The sequence below is a fragment of the Mobula hypostoma genome, chromosome 10, assembly GCF_963921235.1.
Source record: "Mobula hypostoma chromosome 10, sMobHyp1.1, whole genome shotgun sequence".
NCBI lineage: Eukaryota > Metazoa > Chordata > Chondrichthyes > Myliobatiformes > Myliobatidae > Mobula > Mobula hypostoma.
In genome coordinates this window covers 107,458,249-107,476,112 of record NC_086106.1, presented here as the reverse complement: position 1 = coordinate 107,476,112, position 17,864 = coordinate 107,458,249, and the positions used below count along the sequence as shown (strand labels likewise).

Below are 17,864 nucleotides of genomic sequence, written 5' to 3'. Positions count from 1 at the left end.
CCTGACCAATCTTCAAAGCATTTCATCACCTTAGATGTGAGTGCTACTAGGTGATAGTCATTAAGTCAGTTTACACTTCTCTTCTTGGTATAATTGTTGACCTTTTGAAGCAGGTGGGAACTTATGACCATAGCAATGAGAGGTTGAAAACGTCCTTGAATACATCTGCCAGTCGGTTGTTGCAAGTTTTCAGAGCTTTACCAGGTGCTCCATTGGGGCCTGCCACCTATCAAGGGTTCACCCTCCTGAAAGACAGCCTGACGTCGGCCTCCGAGACAGAGATCACAGGGTCACTGGGTGCAGCAGAAATCTGCACAGCTGTAGTTATATTCTCCCTTTCAAAGATGGGCATAGAAGGTGTTGAGCTTGTCTGTTAGTGGAGTATTGCTGCCATTCCTGCTATTGGATTTTGCTTTGGAGGATGTCACGTCCTGTAAACCCGACCAGAGTTGGCGTGCATCCGATGTCACTTCCAACCTCACTTGGAATTGTTTCTTTGCTCTTGAAGTAGCCTTCTGCAAGTCATACCTGGGTTTCTTGGACAGGCCTGCATTGCCGGGCTTAAATGCCACAGATTTAGTCCTCAGCACATGACAAATCTCCTGGTTCATCCACGGCTTTTGGCTTGGGAATGTGCAACAGTTTTCATAGGCACACACTCATCCTTGCAGGTTTTAATGAAGTCGGTAAAAACTGCAGCATACTCTTCCTGGTTAGAAGATGAATCCCTGGACACAGTCCAATCCATCGATTCAATTCCGTCTCCTGAACCAGCATTCCTACACCACAACACTGAACTGATCTCTGAACTCAACTTTCAAGGGCTCTCCAACTCGTATTCTCAGTATTATAAATTTTCTTTTTTTATTTATTATCTGCATGATATGTTATCTCTCACACATTGGATGTTTATCAGTCTTCGTTAAGTACTTTTTTCATAAATTATATTGTATTTCTCTATTTTCCCCATAAATGGCTTCAAGAAAATGAATCTCAAAATGAAAGACATACACATACTTTGAAAATACATTTATTTTAAACTGTTAAGTGGCTTTCATCTATCCATTAAACTTTTTTTTAAAAAGAAACCTTTGGCATCTAAGAGAGTTAGGGTCTCCTGATTTGTGTGTGTTGGGGGTGGGAGTGGAGGGGAGAGAAACCACAGGAAAAGCTGTGATATTTCAAAGTTCAAAGTAAATTTATTATCAAAGTATATACATCTTACTATATACAACCCTGAGATTTATTTTGTAACAGGCATCTCAATAAATCAATAATTGAATAATAGCCATAATCGAATTAATGAAACACAGCACCAAATTGGGTGTTTAACCAGTGTGCAAAAGTGCAAATACAAAAAGAAAGTAATAATAAATAATAAGCAATAAATATTGAGAGCCTGAGATGAAGAGTCATTGAAAGTGAGTTCATTGGTTGTGGGAACATTTCAATGACGGGACAAATGAAGTTGATTGAAGTTATCCCCCTTGGTTCCAGAGCCTGATGGTTGTGTGGTTAGAACTATTACTGAGCTTGGTGGTCTGAGCCCTGAGGCTACTGTAAAACTGCCGTGATGGCAGCTGCAAGAAGAGAGTATGACCGAGGTTTCTGGAGGGGGTTCCTGCTTTCCTATGGCAATACTTTGTGTTGATGTGGTCATGGGCAGGTTTGACATATAACTCATTGGGTTTGTAGCAAAGCTGGTCCCATAATTAATTTTATACTTCTAAAATTGGTGCTTTGGGCTTTGATACTGTTCTGTTATATAAATGTCTAGAAGTTCAACAGCTTACCTGTCCTTAACAGAATTCACATGTTGATGCATTTTTGAAGTCATTGGGATAGAGATAAATGAGGGGATCCTAAAGGATTCCTTTCAGGTTCCCAAGTTGAAGCTTACTTCACAATGTAACTTTCCACTTCAGCTGAGATTCATCCCTGTCAGCCATGTTATTAAATTGTTGTTTTAATGTTTATAGCTGCCTAATGTGCCATTGCAATTAGTGCTTCATGAGTAATAACAATCAGCTATGAATTTGTATCCCAGGTTATGTACCCAGGGGGATCTGTGAAAGGAAAGTTGTTTGCACCTATGTTGAACTTGAAGATTTAAGGGTATTTCTGACAACAATTATCATATAAAGACTGAAGAGAATTTTCAAAAAGGAGCATAAAAATGGGATTGGAAACAATTGGACTGTCCATCTTTAATTCTGTTTGTTGACTAATCCATTATCACTAAAATATTCTATTAGCATGTTCTGATGCTTCAGATACCTGACCTGGTATGCGTGGGGTTCCTTGACACTGAACAGCTCTGGGTCCATACTCACTGGAATTTAGAAGAATGGGGGCAATCTCACTGAAACGTATTGAATGTTGTAAGGCCTAGTTAGAGTGGATGTGGAAGAGGCCGTTTCCTTTGGGGGAGTCTAGGACCAGAGGGCGCAGCCTCAAAATAAAGAGATGTCCATTTAGAACAGAAATAAAGAGGAATTTCTTTAGCCAGAGGGTGATGAATCTGCGGAATTTGTTGCCACAGGCCAGGTGACGGGGAGTACTTAAGGCAGAGGTTGGTAGGTTCTTGATTAGTCAGGGCGTGAAGGCTTGCGTTGAGAAGGCAGAAGAATGGGGTTGAGAGGGAAATGGATCAGCCATGATGAAATGGGACAAACTAGATGGGCCGAATAGCCTAATTTTGCAATGAAGTTTTATGGTCTTATAGTGTTATGAACACTGAATTGGAATTGTTCATGCACCGGAGATGGCATTTCCTTTTCACTACGTACCACTGCATTGAGTGATAATATAATAAGAATCATAGATACTTGTACAGTTTACCTCTGAATGTTTATTTCTTGGCACCATGCTGGCCTTTAGAGCAATGTACATACAAGTCATTATCAATGAATCATCATACTGCTGAAATTTGACAGTCAGAAATGATGCCTAAATTTCATATTTTGTTAAATATTTCAGTGCACCACTTGATTTAAGTTGTACTAAAATGGCAGTGCTATTTTTCTGATTTCTACTTTAAGTAGTATCATTGTTGCAAACTATGGATTAAAATTCATAAGACAATAATTTTGTGTGGCCCATATATGAATTTCATCTAAAATGACATCAGAACCCATGTCCTTTTTAATGTACGGTGTGCCTATAGTCATAATGTACATTCATTCCCCTTCCATGTCTTTGGCAGTGTCAGGTTTGTTGTTCACAGATGCCTTGGACCTTGTTTGTGCCAGATTTTCACTGCCATCGGGTTTATGCAGTTCTGGAACTGTGTCCTCTGCACAGTACCGTTTTAATAAGTGCTTTGAAATGCAGAAAAAAATTCATGTCCGCTGGTCAAACCTCACAATGGCAGCTTGAGAAGGTGAAATTGCTTAGAGCTTTAAGAATCTGGAAACAAATGATCAGTGTAGGGTTAGTGACCATGATGATATTAGGTTACTGTAAAAATCTAACTTGCTCAATATGTTGAGCTGTGAGGCCGTCCAGCGTGCTCTGCGAGATTGAGTATTGATCAAAAGAAAAATTGGAATGGTGATGCCATCTAAGGAGTTGCTCCAGAATATTTGTAGCCCCGATTTATCAGCAGCAGGAGGAGAATTGCATAACGCTCCAACACTAACAAGCCAGATATCAAGTCTTGCTCTTTACCCAGGAGGTATGCCAGAGCTTGTCAAGGGCTTCTCCAGAGGGATCTGACAGTGAAGATGCAGCACTGCTTAGTGTAACAGTGTGTTATGCAATATTTTGTGTTATCTTTTATCTTAAAATGTCACTGATCAGTTCATGGTAAAGGATTCAGCCTTCAAGCATTTGTTGTGGGGTGAGCAAAAGAAAATTGTGAATTTAGATAGGATTTTAAAAGAGGGTGAAGAGGGTTTTAAGGGGAGTTGCAAAGAATATGATCAAAGTGGCTGATGCTTCTACTCTGGGGGATGGAAGAGGGTGAAGGGTGCAATAGAAATGAGTACGTAGGAAAGAATTTATCATGGAAAAATGTGTCCGTATGAATATTTTATAGATTTTTTTTGTAGTTAAGCAGCTTGATTTCTAACTGTTTGGGAATATAGAGCCATAGAGTTGTACAGCACAGAAGTATGCTCTTCAGTCCACCATGCCCATATACTGACCTTTCTTGCCCATCTACAGTAATTCCATTTGGACTGTGTATTTCTATGCCTTGTATATTCAAACATCTTTCTAAATATCTCTTAAACATGGTTTGCATCTGATTCTACTCTCTAATCTGGTAACACGTTCCAGGTCTTTATAATAATTTTTTTTTTTAATTTTGCCTCCTCGATCCCCTTCTCTAAAAAGAAAATCCTTCTTCCTTTCAACTTTAACATATGCCCTCTGCTTTTGATGCTCCTACCTCAGGATGAAGATTCTGATTCTCTTCAAAATGCCAGCTAAGAATCACCATTGATTATCTTCAATGGTGATCCTTAGATGGCATCACTATTTCAATTTTTTTTTGATCAGTACTTAATCTTGCAGAGCATGTTGGATGAAGATTCTGATGATCTTCACTCAAGTGAAGATCGAGTGTCGATGTCAGCATTGACACTGCACGCTCAAGGGCTTCTTCTTATGTTCCAGGTTTATGTTCCTCCTTTCAGATTACCCTAATTCCAGAGAAATGAGCCAAATCTGCGAATTTACAGCAATAACATAAAAGTAGTTGGGTATTGATAGTTTTGAAGTTCATGGTGGATAGAATTTGAGAAGGATATTGAGAAGCTGGTCTAGAGGTGACATCCTGTAGATTGTGATGGTGATTGGTGAGATTAGAACTAGAGGTTGTTAATTTAGGGTGAAACATGAAATATTTAAAGGGAATGTTGGGGAATTTCCTCACTCAGATGGTTATACAAGTGTGGAACAAGCTGCCAGCAGAAGTGGTAGATTGGGGTTCATTTCTGAAAGTAAAGAACAGTTTGGATAGAACCGTGGATAAGAGAGATTATGGAAGGCTATTGTCTGAGTGCAGCGAGATGTAAGTTGGCAGAAAACTAGGCCAACACAAGCTAGAGGGGCTGAATATTCTATTTCAGTGCTGTAGTGCTCTATGACTCCAGTGGCCAGCACTCCCAGGGGCTCAAAGGGACTTGCATAACCTAATAAAGAACATTAACTGCAGGAGGTTTGCTCTTTGAACAGTGGGACAGAGCCACAGCAAGGAGATACTCAGGGCAAGGTCGCAAATCTTTGGAAAAATCGAAATTAACAGCAGGAGTAGGTCATTCAGCTCTTCAAGCCTGCTCTGCCATTCACTGTGATCATGGCTGACCTTTAGCTCAATGTCATATGCCACATTCTCCAATACCCCTTATTTCTTTGAAAGCAATCTCCACAATGCACGCACTGTTGGGAAAGCAACCTGTGCCTACTTGCTAGTGTAAGCCGATGGAAGAGAAGTTTCAGAAACTATTTTCTAAATGGGGTGCAAATTCAGAAATTAAAGGTGCAAAGGGGCTTGGGAGTCCTCATGCAGGTGGTAAGGAAAGCAAGTGCAATGTTAATATTCATTTCGAGAGGACCAGAATATAAAAGCAAGGATATAATGCTGAGGCTTTATAAGACATTGGTCAAACTGATTTAGAGCAATATTGGGGCCTCTTATTGAAGAAAGAATGTACTGGCATTGGAGAGGGCCCGAAGGAGGTTCATAAGAATGAAACAGCTTGTGTGTAAGGAGCTTTTTGATGGCTCTGGGCCTGTACTCACTGGAATCTAGAAGAATGAGGGGGGATCTCATTGAAACTTATTGAATATTGAAAGGCCTAGATAGAGTGGATGTGGAGAGGATGTTTCTAATAGTGGGGAAGTTTAGGATCAGAGGGTGCAGGTTTAGAATAGAAGCACATCCCTTTTAGAAAAGAGATGAAGAGGAATTTCTTTAGCCAGAGGGTGATGAAACTATTGAGGCCAAGTCATTGAGTATATTTAAAGTGGAGTTTGATCAGTTCTTGATTAGTAAGGGCTTCAGTGGTTAGGGGGAGAAGAAGGAGAATGAGGTTGAGAGGGATAATAAACTAGCCTTGTTGGAATGGCGGGGTAGACTCAATGGGCTGAATGGCCTCATTTTGTAGTTATGTCTTGTGGTCTTACACTGAAGTTTCCTTGATTTTGGATGCACTCCTGAATTCAGTAGTGAGCAACAGACTAGATGCTGGACAGAGATTGGCAGTAAATCTGTCATGGTTCTGATAGTCAGACATTGAGAGTAACGATGACAGACCTTGACCTTTCTGTGTGAGTTTGCAGGGAATGACAGTTCTCAGTGAGGCCAAGTAAAATGTGTTTTGAGTGGGGGACCCTTCAAATAGCTCAATTTTAGGTAAGTAAAACCCAAAATTAGAAACAGAAATTGCTGGAATGACTCAAGTAGACCGGACAGCAGTGGTGGAACTGGAAGCAAAAATAACGTTTTTGGTCAACACACACAAAATGGTGAAGGAATACAGCAAGTCAGGCAGCATCTATGGAGGGGATGAAACTGTTGACATTTTGGGCTGAGAGCCTTCATCAGGGCTCTGTTCTGTTCTATAGATGCTATCTGGCTTGAGTTCCTCCAGCATTTTCTATGCATTGCTCAAGTTTTCCAACATCTGCAGAATATCTAGTGTTGTAGGTCACTGTACTGATCACTTTGAATATGTCCCCTGTGGCCAGGATCTTCGGCCATTTGAATCAGATGTCAGAAAATTGAGGATGGAAGTAGGAGGTTTGGTATTCTTGGGCTTTTAAATAATTGAAATTCTATCTCCTTTACCATAGCATTGGAGAGGGATAGGAACAGACAAGTTAGGGAAGTGTTTAATTGGAGTAAGGGGAAATATGAGGCTATTAGGCAAAAACTTGGAAGCATAAATTGGGAAAAGATGTTCTCAGGGAAATGTACGGCAGAAGTATGGCAGAAACGTGGCAAATGTTCAGAGGATATTTGCATAGGTACCTTCCAATGAGACAGGGAAGGGATGGTAGGGTACAGGAACCGTGGTGTAAAAAGGCTGTTGAAAATCTAGTCAAGAAGAAAAGAAAAGGTTATGAAAGGTTCAAAAAAACTAGGTAATGATAGAGATCTAGAAGATTATAAGGCTAGCAGAACAAGAGTGAAATTAGGAGAGTCAGAAGGGGCCATGAGAGGGTCTTGGCAAGCAGGATTAAGGAAAACCCCAAGGCATTCTACAAGTATGTGAAGAGCAACAGGATAAGACGTAAGAGAATAGGACCAATCAAGTGTGACAGTGGAAAAGTGTATATGGAACTGAAGGAGATAGCAGAGGTACTTAATGAATACTTTACTTCAGTATTCACTATGGAAAAGGATTTTGGTGATTGTATGGATGACATACAGTGAACTGAAAAACTTCGGCATGTAGATATTAAGAAAAAGAATGTGCTGGAGCTTTTGGAAAGCATCAAGTTGGATAAGTCACCGAGACTGGATGAGATGTACCCCAGGCTACTGTGGGAGGTGAGGGAGGAGATTGCTGAGCCTCTGGTGATGATCTTTGCATCATCAATGGGGACGAGAGAGGTTCAGGAGGATTGGAGGGTTGCGGATATTGTTCCCTTATTCAGGAAAGGCAGTAAAGATAGCCCAGGAAATTATAGACCAATGAGTCTTACTTCAGTGGTTGGTAAGTTGATGGAAAAGATCCTGAGAGGCAGGATTTATGAACATTTGGGGAGGCATAATATAATTAGGAATAGTCAGCCTGGCTTTGTCAAAGGCAGGTCATGCCTTACGAGCCTGATTGAATTTTTTGAGGATGTGACTAAACACATTGAAGGTAGAGAAGTAGATGTAGTGTATATGGATTTCAGCAAGGCATTTGATAAGGTACCCCATGCAAGGGTTATTGAGAAAGTAAGGAAACATGTGATTCAAGGGGATATTGCTTTGTGGATCCAGAATTGGCTTGCCTACAGAAGGCAAAGAGTGGTTGTAGACAGGTCATATTCTGCATGGAGGTCGGTGACCAGTGGTGTGCCTCAGGGCTCTGTACTGGGACCCCTTCTGTTCGTGATTTTTATTAAAAAAAACCTGGATGAGGAAGTGGAGGGATGGGTTAGTAAATTTGCTAATGACGCAAAGGTTGAGGGTGTTGTGAATAGTGTGGAGGGCAGTCGGAGGTTACAGCAGGACATTGATAGGATGCAAAACTGGGCTGAGAGTTCAACCCAGATAAGTGTGATGTGATTCACTTTGGTAGGTCAAATATGACGGCAGAATATAGCATTAATGGTAAGACTCTCGGCAGTGGGATCTTGGGGTCTGAGTCTATAGGACACTCAAAGCTGCTGCGCAAATTGACTCTGTGGTTAAGAAGGTGTACGGTGTATTGGCCTTCATCAATCATGGGATTGAGTTTAAGAGCTGAGAGATAATGTTGCATCTATATAGGTCCCTGTTCAGACCTCACTTGGAGTACTGTGCTTAGTTCTGGTTGCCTCACTACAGGAAGGATGTGGAAACCATAGAAAGGGTGCAGAGGAGATTTACAAGGATGTTGCCTGGATTGGTGAGTATGCCTTATGAGAATAGCTTGAGTGAACTCGGCCTTTTCTTCTTGGAGTGACAGAGGATGAGAAGTGACCTGATAGAAGTGTATAAGATGATGAGAGGCATTGATCGTGTAGATAGTCAGAGGCTTTTTCCCAGGGCTGAAGTGGCTAACACAAGAGGGCACAGTTTTAAGGTGTTTGGATGTAGATACAGAGGAGATGTCTTTTTATGCAGAGAGTGGTGTGTGCATGGAATGGGCTGCCAGCGATGGTGGTGGAGGCAGATACGATAGGGTCTTTTAAGAGACTCCTGGATAGGTACATAGAGCTTAGAAAAATAGAGGGCGATGGGTAAGCCTAGGTAATTTCTGAAGGAAGTACATGTTCGGCACAGCATTGTGGTCCGAAGAACCTGTATTATTCTGCAGATCTTCTATGTTTCCATGTTTAAATAGGGAATAAAAATTGGGCTATATTTGAGGATTTGCAGAAGAAATTTGGAGTAATTGGAGGAGAGAGTGAGGAATTTTATGGAGGTGGTCTGAGACTTTGACAAAGAGAACCTTTGCCTAACAAAGATTGGGACTGGGGAAATGTTTAAGGATCAAAAGTTGATTGTAATGATGGTTGGGTGTGGAAGTTGGCCCTTCTAGAAAAGGTATTTTTTAAAAGAATGAAACAGCAAATGTAAAAAAGATTAATTTGGGATCGATTGGCGTTGACAAACTAGTTAGATATTTCTTGTTGTGAAGGACTAAGTATTCTTTATCTCCCCTTTGTAATGTAAATATGAATATTTTAATGCAGTAGATTGAAATTTGTATTCATAGTTGATAATGAAAGTCACTTCTGAACAAGAGACGCAATGGCACTTCCACTCTGATCTCTTTTTGTGGTCTCCTGCATTGTCACACCGAGGCCCAACAGGAACAACATCTGATCTTCCATCTGAGCACATTGTCGTCTGCTAGACCTGATAACTGAATCCTCCAGCTTTTAGTAAGATGCTTTTTCTCCTTATTCACATGCAAGAACAATTTCTGCCTGCCCTCCCTTTTTCTTAGGCGTGTAGCCTGACCTGGCATGTTGCACTTTACCAGAATCACGCCAACAACGCATTACACAGCCAGAACAGCTTACTTGATCCCACTTACCACGTGACTGCATTTTATCAGATCAATTGCCATTGTTCCACGGTGCTACTAATTAAACTGAGTTGTTTCTTTCCTTTTTCAGCTCTTATAATGGTCCATTGTCTTCTAGCTTCATCCACAGATGTCGCCTCATCTGCTTTTTTTTCAATCTTTTCCATTTTGTTTTCCTATCAACTTGGCTCAGCTTTTCACGTAGTCCGTGAGCCAGGACCCTAAATTTGGACCACCGGTACCATCTGGGGGGAATAATTCTTATCGTGATTTTTGGCAAGGTATACACCCCTAGTGCTAGAAATTATGTGATAGCATTGCAGCGGTGGTAGCTTTCTGTGAGGGGGACTGGGAGTTGCGCCTCCATCCTATAAGAACCATGATCCCATGGTGCTTTGCCTATGATAAAATGAATTATGCCAGGTACCTGTCCTCTTACTTTGCTCGGATGATGAACCTTCCTGAGAAGAATTCTTCTGTGTATGAGGCCTTCAAGACAGGGCAATTCTCAGTGCAGCTGTCAAGTAACAACCCCTTTGGGCAGATCCCTGTGGACCAGGCTATTGAATCCACTGTGAACAAAGACACACAGACTCCTGGAGGCACATCACGGTTCAGCCTGAATGCTGGAGCTATCAAGCATTACTACATAGCAGCTGAGCACCACAGTACATTCCTGGGGCAGTTAAGGGAGGTGGTGCAAGGCGACAAATCAGAGCCTTGTCATGCGGAGCTACGGCGGCCAAGAATCCAGAAAGATGAGGAAGCAGTTTCAGCGGTGGTTAGCCTCATACATGAATGGGTCAACCCATTTGCAGAGAAGCGGGACCTCATTAGCATCTCTACGGCAAAGGCAGCCCCCAAGGACATTGCCTCTGACCTGATGAAGGCATATGAGATTGGTGAGCAATGCTATGCAACCTTCAAGGATGAGAGACTAGAGGAAGACCCACCCGCAAAGGAATTCCATGACCCAATGAAAACCAACAAGCTGAAAACATTCAATGATATGTGTAAGAAGAGAGAAGTGAAATCAGATGGGAGGGTGATCATCTTGAAAGCAGACAGGTCTTTGCTTGGATGCATCATAGTGATGGCACAAGGGTGCAGTCTATGAATGGAGGATATCCTTTCTCATCCCCTTGGACCGTTGCCCTGGGCCCTGTCCAGACCAGAAGAGTCGCTGAGAAAGACAAATAAAGCTACTTTAGCCACAACTTTGCAGAAATATGTAGCAGTGGAAGAGCAACTCCCAGGAAACTCTGGTACATTGGTTGATGGAATGAACTTGGTCCAAAGAGTGAAAGGTGATCAAGTTACTTTCAGAAATGTTGCCACAACAGTTCTGGGTATGGCTTTGAGGGAAGGCAATCAGAGTGGCAGAATAGATGTTGTGTTCGACACATACAAGGAGAACTCTATCAAGAATAGTGAAAGATCTCTACGGGGTGAAGAGACTGGTCATCAGTTGCAAGGTATCACAGGCACACAGATGGTGAGGCAGCGGAGGAGCTTCCTGACCAAAGTCAGTAACAAAAGTAGTCTCATTAGCTTCATAGTCCATGAATGGAGGAATGCGGAGTACAGAGCAAAGCTACAGGACGCAACTGTGAATGACAAATGTTATAGAATCACATCTCAAGACAGTGAGGGGCTGTCAGCTCTTCAGTGTCAACAAGAAGAAGCAGATGGCCACCTACTTCTCCATGCTGCCCATGCCACAAGAGAGGGATACCAATCTGTAGTGATCTGCTTAGAAGACAAAGATGTCTTTATCATGTCTTTAGCATTTTGTGACAATATTGAGGCCCCATTGTTCCTGAAGTGTGGCACCAGAACCCGTACAAGGCTTGAAGGCATCAGGAAGGTTGCTGCCACTGTTGGCATAGAGGTTTGTAGGGCTCTCATCGGGTTGCATGTATATACAGGATGTGACACTGTAAGCTTTTTTGCAGGTAAAGGGAAGATAAGTACCCTAAAACTTCTGACCAGCAACAGGGAAACTCAGGACACATTCTTAGAGTTGGGTCAGGAATGGGTCCTCTCCCCAGAGCTGATGGACAAACTGGAGGCATTTCATGTCTCCTGTATATCCCAAAAGCATCGGCCACCAAGGTCAGTATCACCTTCTCTGTGCCAGAAAAGCTGAAATTGAAAGTCATCAACTCCCACTGTCCAAGGACTGCTTAACAAAACATGCACAGCAAGCCAACTACCAGGCTGGTATATGGAGAAGATGTTTGGAGAAGGACCCACAAGTGCCAAGCCCTGTTGGCAGAGGATGGAAGATGGAGAGATAAGAGGAAGCTGAACAATTGGTGGTGCACTGGATGGCTGGATGGAAGGCCAGCCAGCACCCGATGCCGTCCTGGATCTACTGGCCTGTAACTGTCCAAAAAATTGTTCACTCCCAAGATGTATGTGTGTTGCAAATGGCCTCGGTGTACTGACATGTGTAGACTGGCAGACTGTGAGAACCAGGCATCCACCTCAGATTTATTATGATTATTAATATGTTATGAAAGTATGGAAAACAAAGTATGGAAAGCAGTCTTTGATTAAATATATTCATTTTACAACCAAATGAGGCCTAGGTTATGGCTGTGTGGAACCCCGCATTTGAATTATTGTACTGTAATTCGATGTGCTATGACAAAAGCTTAAGATTGTTTTGATTTGATACAACAATATGGAAAATATCATGACATTGATAAAACTCAGAAATCTCTCCAAATGAGGTTTTTTACCTTTTGGGAGGTGGGTAACATTTTCTGCTGTACTGATGTTAATATGGAATATATACAAAAAGTGATTACTTATTTGAAGTAATAAAGCTACCACTGGTACAATGCTATCACATATTTTCTAAGTCTAGGAATGTATATCTTGCCAAAAATCACTATGAGCATTATTCCCTTCAGTTGGTACCGACTAACCCTACTGGCTCACGGACTAATGATTAACTTAAGTCTGGCCTACTAGGCAGGTCCCACCATTTTACCTTTAATGATAAATTACTCAGACCAAGAACTAATTTTGCTGGTAACCGCAGCTGCCATTAAGCCCTTTCGATTCATCCTATCATCGGCATTCCCTTTGTTCTACTCATCCCTCCAACTTTGTCTTTCACTGATAACAAACTTGCTTCCCTATCTTTCCCAATTCTGACAAAAGGTTGCAGAGATACCATATTAACTCTGATTCAGTTATTTATCATGCATACAAACAATGAAATGTTAACAGCTGTTCCTCTCTGCACAGATTCTGTCCAATTTGTGGAGTTTATCAAGCATGTTCTGTTTCCATTACACATTGGTATTTTTCCTCCCAATGGGTATATGTGTAATTCTATTATGGTATGGTATCAAGTCTTGAGGGGTAATCAGACACTGCATTTTCGTTTTCGCATTTCTTTACAATGCAACCAGGTGACTACTAGTTTGCAGAGCTATTGTATTCTTCCCAGGTATTTTTCCTGTAACTTACTCTCCTTGTCCTTGCATCAATTCTTCTACCCTTCACTAGATTTTTATCAAGGTGCTAGAGACAAGTTACAATGAGCAGTTAACAAAATGCACCTCATTATTATTTTTTTTGAAATCTCAGAAGAAACAGGAGCACCAGAGAAACCCACATGGTCACAGGGAGAACATACAAGCTACGCATAGACAGTTATCAAGGTTAGGACTGACCCTGGGTCACTAGCTAAAAGGCAGCAGCTGTTAGCTGTGCCAGTGGGCTGCTGTCAGAGCTGTTGGGGATAACTTGATAATGAGTGTTGAAAAATGAATTTTATGTGGGCAGCCTGCTAACTGAAGAGGATTGGTAAGGGACCATTAATTTGCTGGTGTTTTCACTGTCTTTTAAAGTATTTTTGCAACTTGTTTTGGAGAAATAGTTTCTCAGCTTGTGTGTCAATGACTAGACAGATGATGCAATCTCCCATTGAGTAAGCATGGTATTCTTTTGAACTGATAGACTGTTCAGTTACTGAATTGTCCCTATATATTCACCCAATCTGTGCAGTTGTGGATTGAGTTAATTGTGGCCCATCTCCACCCAAAGTCCAGATCAGCTAAGGTCCAGCTGTTGTTTAGTCAACAAGAAATGATTAATAGAAATCGTTGTTTTGAGCCAGCTTCTTAAACTCAATGACAGACATGATCTCTGTTGAAGTGTGCACCAACCTGGCAGCAAACGTATTGCTTTTGGAGCTTAAAAGCCCCATCAACCTACTTGTTCTTTTTGAATGGAACAAGCTCTGATGATTACTTTAGTACAAGCAGGGAAATGCCAGTAGGACCTTTGGTGAAGTGTACTTTTGCAAGTTTCCCATTATTTGACATCTATCATGTGTGGCACTAAGAGCTTCAGAGAATGAGAATGTTGCTAACTGTCAGAAATGTTAAATCAAATTTACATTACTAAATTAAAAAATATGGTATTATTGAGACTTATTATTGTTATTCAAGTGGATTAATCTCCTCCAAAATGGGTAGGAGTTGTTTCCTCTTACTTAGGCTCAAGTCCGAAGGCCGTGGAATGTAGTTCAGTCCAAATATTGCAGGGCTAGGTAACTGCATTGAATTGAGTATAAAATTTGTAATTTTGAGATCTGAACGTGGGTAACAGAAGGAAGAACCTTTCATCACTATGAAGCTGCTGTACCTTTTAATAAAATCATGGCCTATCTTTTACTTCAATGACTTAACCACTTCAGAAGCATGTCTGCTGGTGGTGTTGGGGCGGGGGGGGGGGCGCGGTTGTGCTGCAGGACAGCAAACCATGCCCTCTCCTCGTCTATCATTCTCAGGCATGGTTAAGTGCATTCTTGTATGTAGATGGTGTGTCTTTGTAAAGTGAAGGACTTTTATTCCTTTTTAAACGACTGCCCACCAAGTTCTCCCTGCCTTTAAACCCAAGATGTGCCTACATTAGCTGTGAAAGAACTCTGACAATTTATTCACAGCCATCTGAGATTAATGCTGGCCGGTGCTCTGGTGGCATCTGCACCGGACTTCAAGGCGAGTGGTTCCGGGTTCGAATCCGGCTGGCTCCTTGTTCACTTTCCACATGTGCTGTGTTGAACATCGAGCTAGCCACTCGGCCTCATTTTTTTTTAAAAAAATGGTCAAATACTGAAGAAATGGGAAGGTTGCCAGTCAAAGTGCCACACGGCATGAAGAGGAACAAGAAAAAACAGAGATTAAGAATTCCAAAGATTCTTTAATTTAGTATGAGAAATTTCACCTACAGGTCCTCAAAGGTCGCAATTCCAACCTGAAAGGTTGAAAGAATTAAATCTTTTTGGCCTCAATAGATGTAGAATGAGAGGAGACATGATAGAAGTGTTCAAAATCATTAAGAGTATAAGGTGAATGCCAGCTGCTACTTCAAAATAATCTTCCAGCAAGGACATGGAGACATAGGTAGAGACTGGTTAAAAGGAGATTTCAGAATAACTTAAGAAAATATTTTTTCACACAGCGAGTTGTGGACTAATGAAATTAATTACCTAGTTGAGTAGTCCTTTGGAGACTTTCAAATCTAAACTCAATAGTTATTTGAACACACTGTTTGAATAGGAATTTGACAAGCTTTGTTGGACTGAATAGCCGTTTTTTGGTCAAAAACTTTCTAATGTTCTGTGGTTGTTCGATCCAATATCATAAAATGAGTTAGGTTATTACAAAATAGAAACCAAGCATCAGTCTGTCATTATTGCTACCAATAGTTATGCCGTCAGTGTAGTCCACTAAATATTTGAAGTTTTTCTGCAGTTATGTTTCTGCCAAGATGTCGCATTGTATTCTACAGCCGTGTGTATTTTGAAGGGGTTTTTAATATTTTATTTAATATTTAATGCCATGTTATTGGACCTGCCACATGGTTTTGTGGTTTCCTTTTTTAATCGCTGAATGAAAATAATTCCATCAGCAAGTAAATACTGCACCATCTTGTCTTAAGGCTAGAAACAGGATGCTAGATTTTATTTATTAATTTAGTGATACAGTGAGAAGTAGGCCCTTCCAGCCCTTCGAGCCACATCGCCCCTGACAAACCCAATATTAACTCCAACCTACCGGCAGGGCAACTTGTAATGACAATGAACCTATTTGGTATGTCCTTAGTCTGTGGGAGAAAACCAGAGGATCTGGAGAATGGCAGCCTAGAGATTTAAACTATTAGTTTAAATTGGTTTAAAAGAATTAGTTGATATCAATTAAAGTGATGGTGGGTATAGTTTTAGTTGAACTGAATTGCCACGACTGGGGAAGTGAAAATTGAACCAGTGCTTTTATTGCTGCCGAGTAACATCTGTCCTTTCTCCTTAGTAACATACATGGGTGGATATTCCAGAAAAGCAGGCTTGATTTGATAAGTATTCAGAATGTAGGCTGAGACATGTACGTTTGTACAATGGCATCTGATACCCACAGCAATCCCATCTTTTGTCAGTACTTTCTGTACAAATGGTCAAGCTACTGTGGCCGAGAGTATTGATAAAGATGATTATTACCTTTCAAGTACTATTATCTGTTGTGTTTTGGTATGAAGCCATGTTTAACATGTTCAGTTTAATGTGTTTTCTATCTAATTATAAGATATAAAAAACTTTATACACTGTATGTCTATTTAAATTGTGCATTCTGTATTATTTTGTTTCCTATTCATTGTTTTTAAGTTATATTGCAAATTTGAAGTCAAGTCAGTTGAAAACACAACTGTAAATTGCTTGGGTAACAAGGAGAGTAAGTAGCGATGTTTCCACAGCAACCACCAATGATTCAGAACTGCATTGAAAGCTTTATACCTCAGGCAAGCAACTGTCCTTCAGCTCAAAGCAGCTGCTCAGCCAGTTAGCCAATCACAGGTGCACAAGGGGGAATGACATCATATTAAAATTAATGCCATTGACATTATCAGATTTGCTTCAGCCAATCGGTTGGAATCAATAAATGACAACGTTGCCTGGAGGAGATCAGGCAGCAGTGGAGTGCTAAAGGTTTCTCTTGACAAGACCAGGGTCAGAAACTGGTGTGAGAGGGACGTAGAAAGAAAGCTGCAGGGCGAGCTTGTGTGTGAGTGTGTTTTCCTGGCGTTAAAAAGAACTTGTTATGCAGTGGAGGTGGAAGAGGTTTAAAATGGCAAGGATGACATGCCCACCATTTACAGGTAATATTACCTTTTGCTTTCCCTCAGTGTGATATGTGCTTTTGAATTGTTAAAATCACTTGGCGTGGGTTGTTGTAGAAGTAGATATGCACAGGCCTCACAGTCTGCCCATCCCTAAACAGCATTAATAATGAGTTGACATATGACATGTAGAAAAACTAGTTCTTTTCAATTTTGCTTTTGGATTTAATCAGTTAGATTTTTTTTGTGTGTGTTGCAGTTGATAAGGAACAAAATGCAGTCAAGTCTTTGAGTGAGCTAGCTTCTCATTATAACAGTGGAATCAACATTTTAAAAATTCATGCTTTGAAATCCTGCACCCTCCCTCCCCCCCCACTCTCCCCCACAAACACCCCAGTCGTGTTTTCTGTGTACACACCAAAGTCTGATGGTGTTGGGTGTGTTTTGTGCTATTGGTGTTCTAGCATTATGTTTTGGTCATCACAGTACAAATTCGAGCAGTTAATTAAACGAATGAATAGACGACAGCATTAACAAATGCTGTTATTGCCGACAGATAGTCTTTTCATTCCGACTTGGGCTTTTGTCGTTGCCATGTGGATGTATTAGACATGTATCCTCTTTAACTGTTTGAATACCTTCTTAGTGTCTGAGTAGCTGACGCTCTCTCTGCTTCCTTTTTCTCCCCATCACTCAATTCCTTCATTAATAATCCCGCTGTGCTATTTAAATACAGAGGGGAAAGGCAAATGGTTGCTGTTGTCTCATGGAAAATGAGTTGCTGAATGATGTGATCGTTCTTTCTCGCAAGAGCTTGCCATCTGCACAGAAGAACATGAGCTGGACATAAGGTTGACAGCCCAGATGGGTGCTAAGCTATAGTAGTGTGTATTATCAGCTCTGATAGGGGGATCTTTGGGTGGAATAGCGTGACAGAGAAGCTCGTTCCCCTCCTCCTCCTCCACCAACAAATAAAAACTTCCTTTTAATGTGTAAAAACAAGCAGCAATTGTCAATTGACATGAGGCAAACAGAAGCCACTACCCT

General features: G+C 41.1%; 1 protein-coding gene across 5 annotated transcripts in view; it reads left to right on the top strand.

The window, feature by feature from the left end:
* Positions 1 to 17,864, top strand: part of LOC134353102 (serine/threonine-protein kinase PAK 3) — a 253,885-nt gene that overhangs the window by 90,563 nt on the left and 145,458 nt on the right. The window contains exon 1 of one of the 5 annotated variants that reach the window (XM_063061006.1): positions 16,678 to 16,856. The exons of the other annotated variants lie outside the window; for them this stretch is intronic. The gene's annotated coding sequence lies outside the window, so the exon portion shown is untranslated. Of the gene's footprint in view, positions 1 to 16,677; positions 16,857 to 17,864 lie in introns of those variants that run through there. 5 annotated transcript variants of the gene reach the window in all.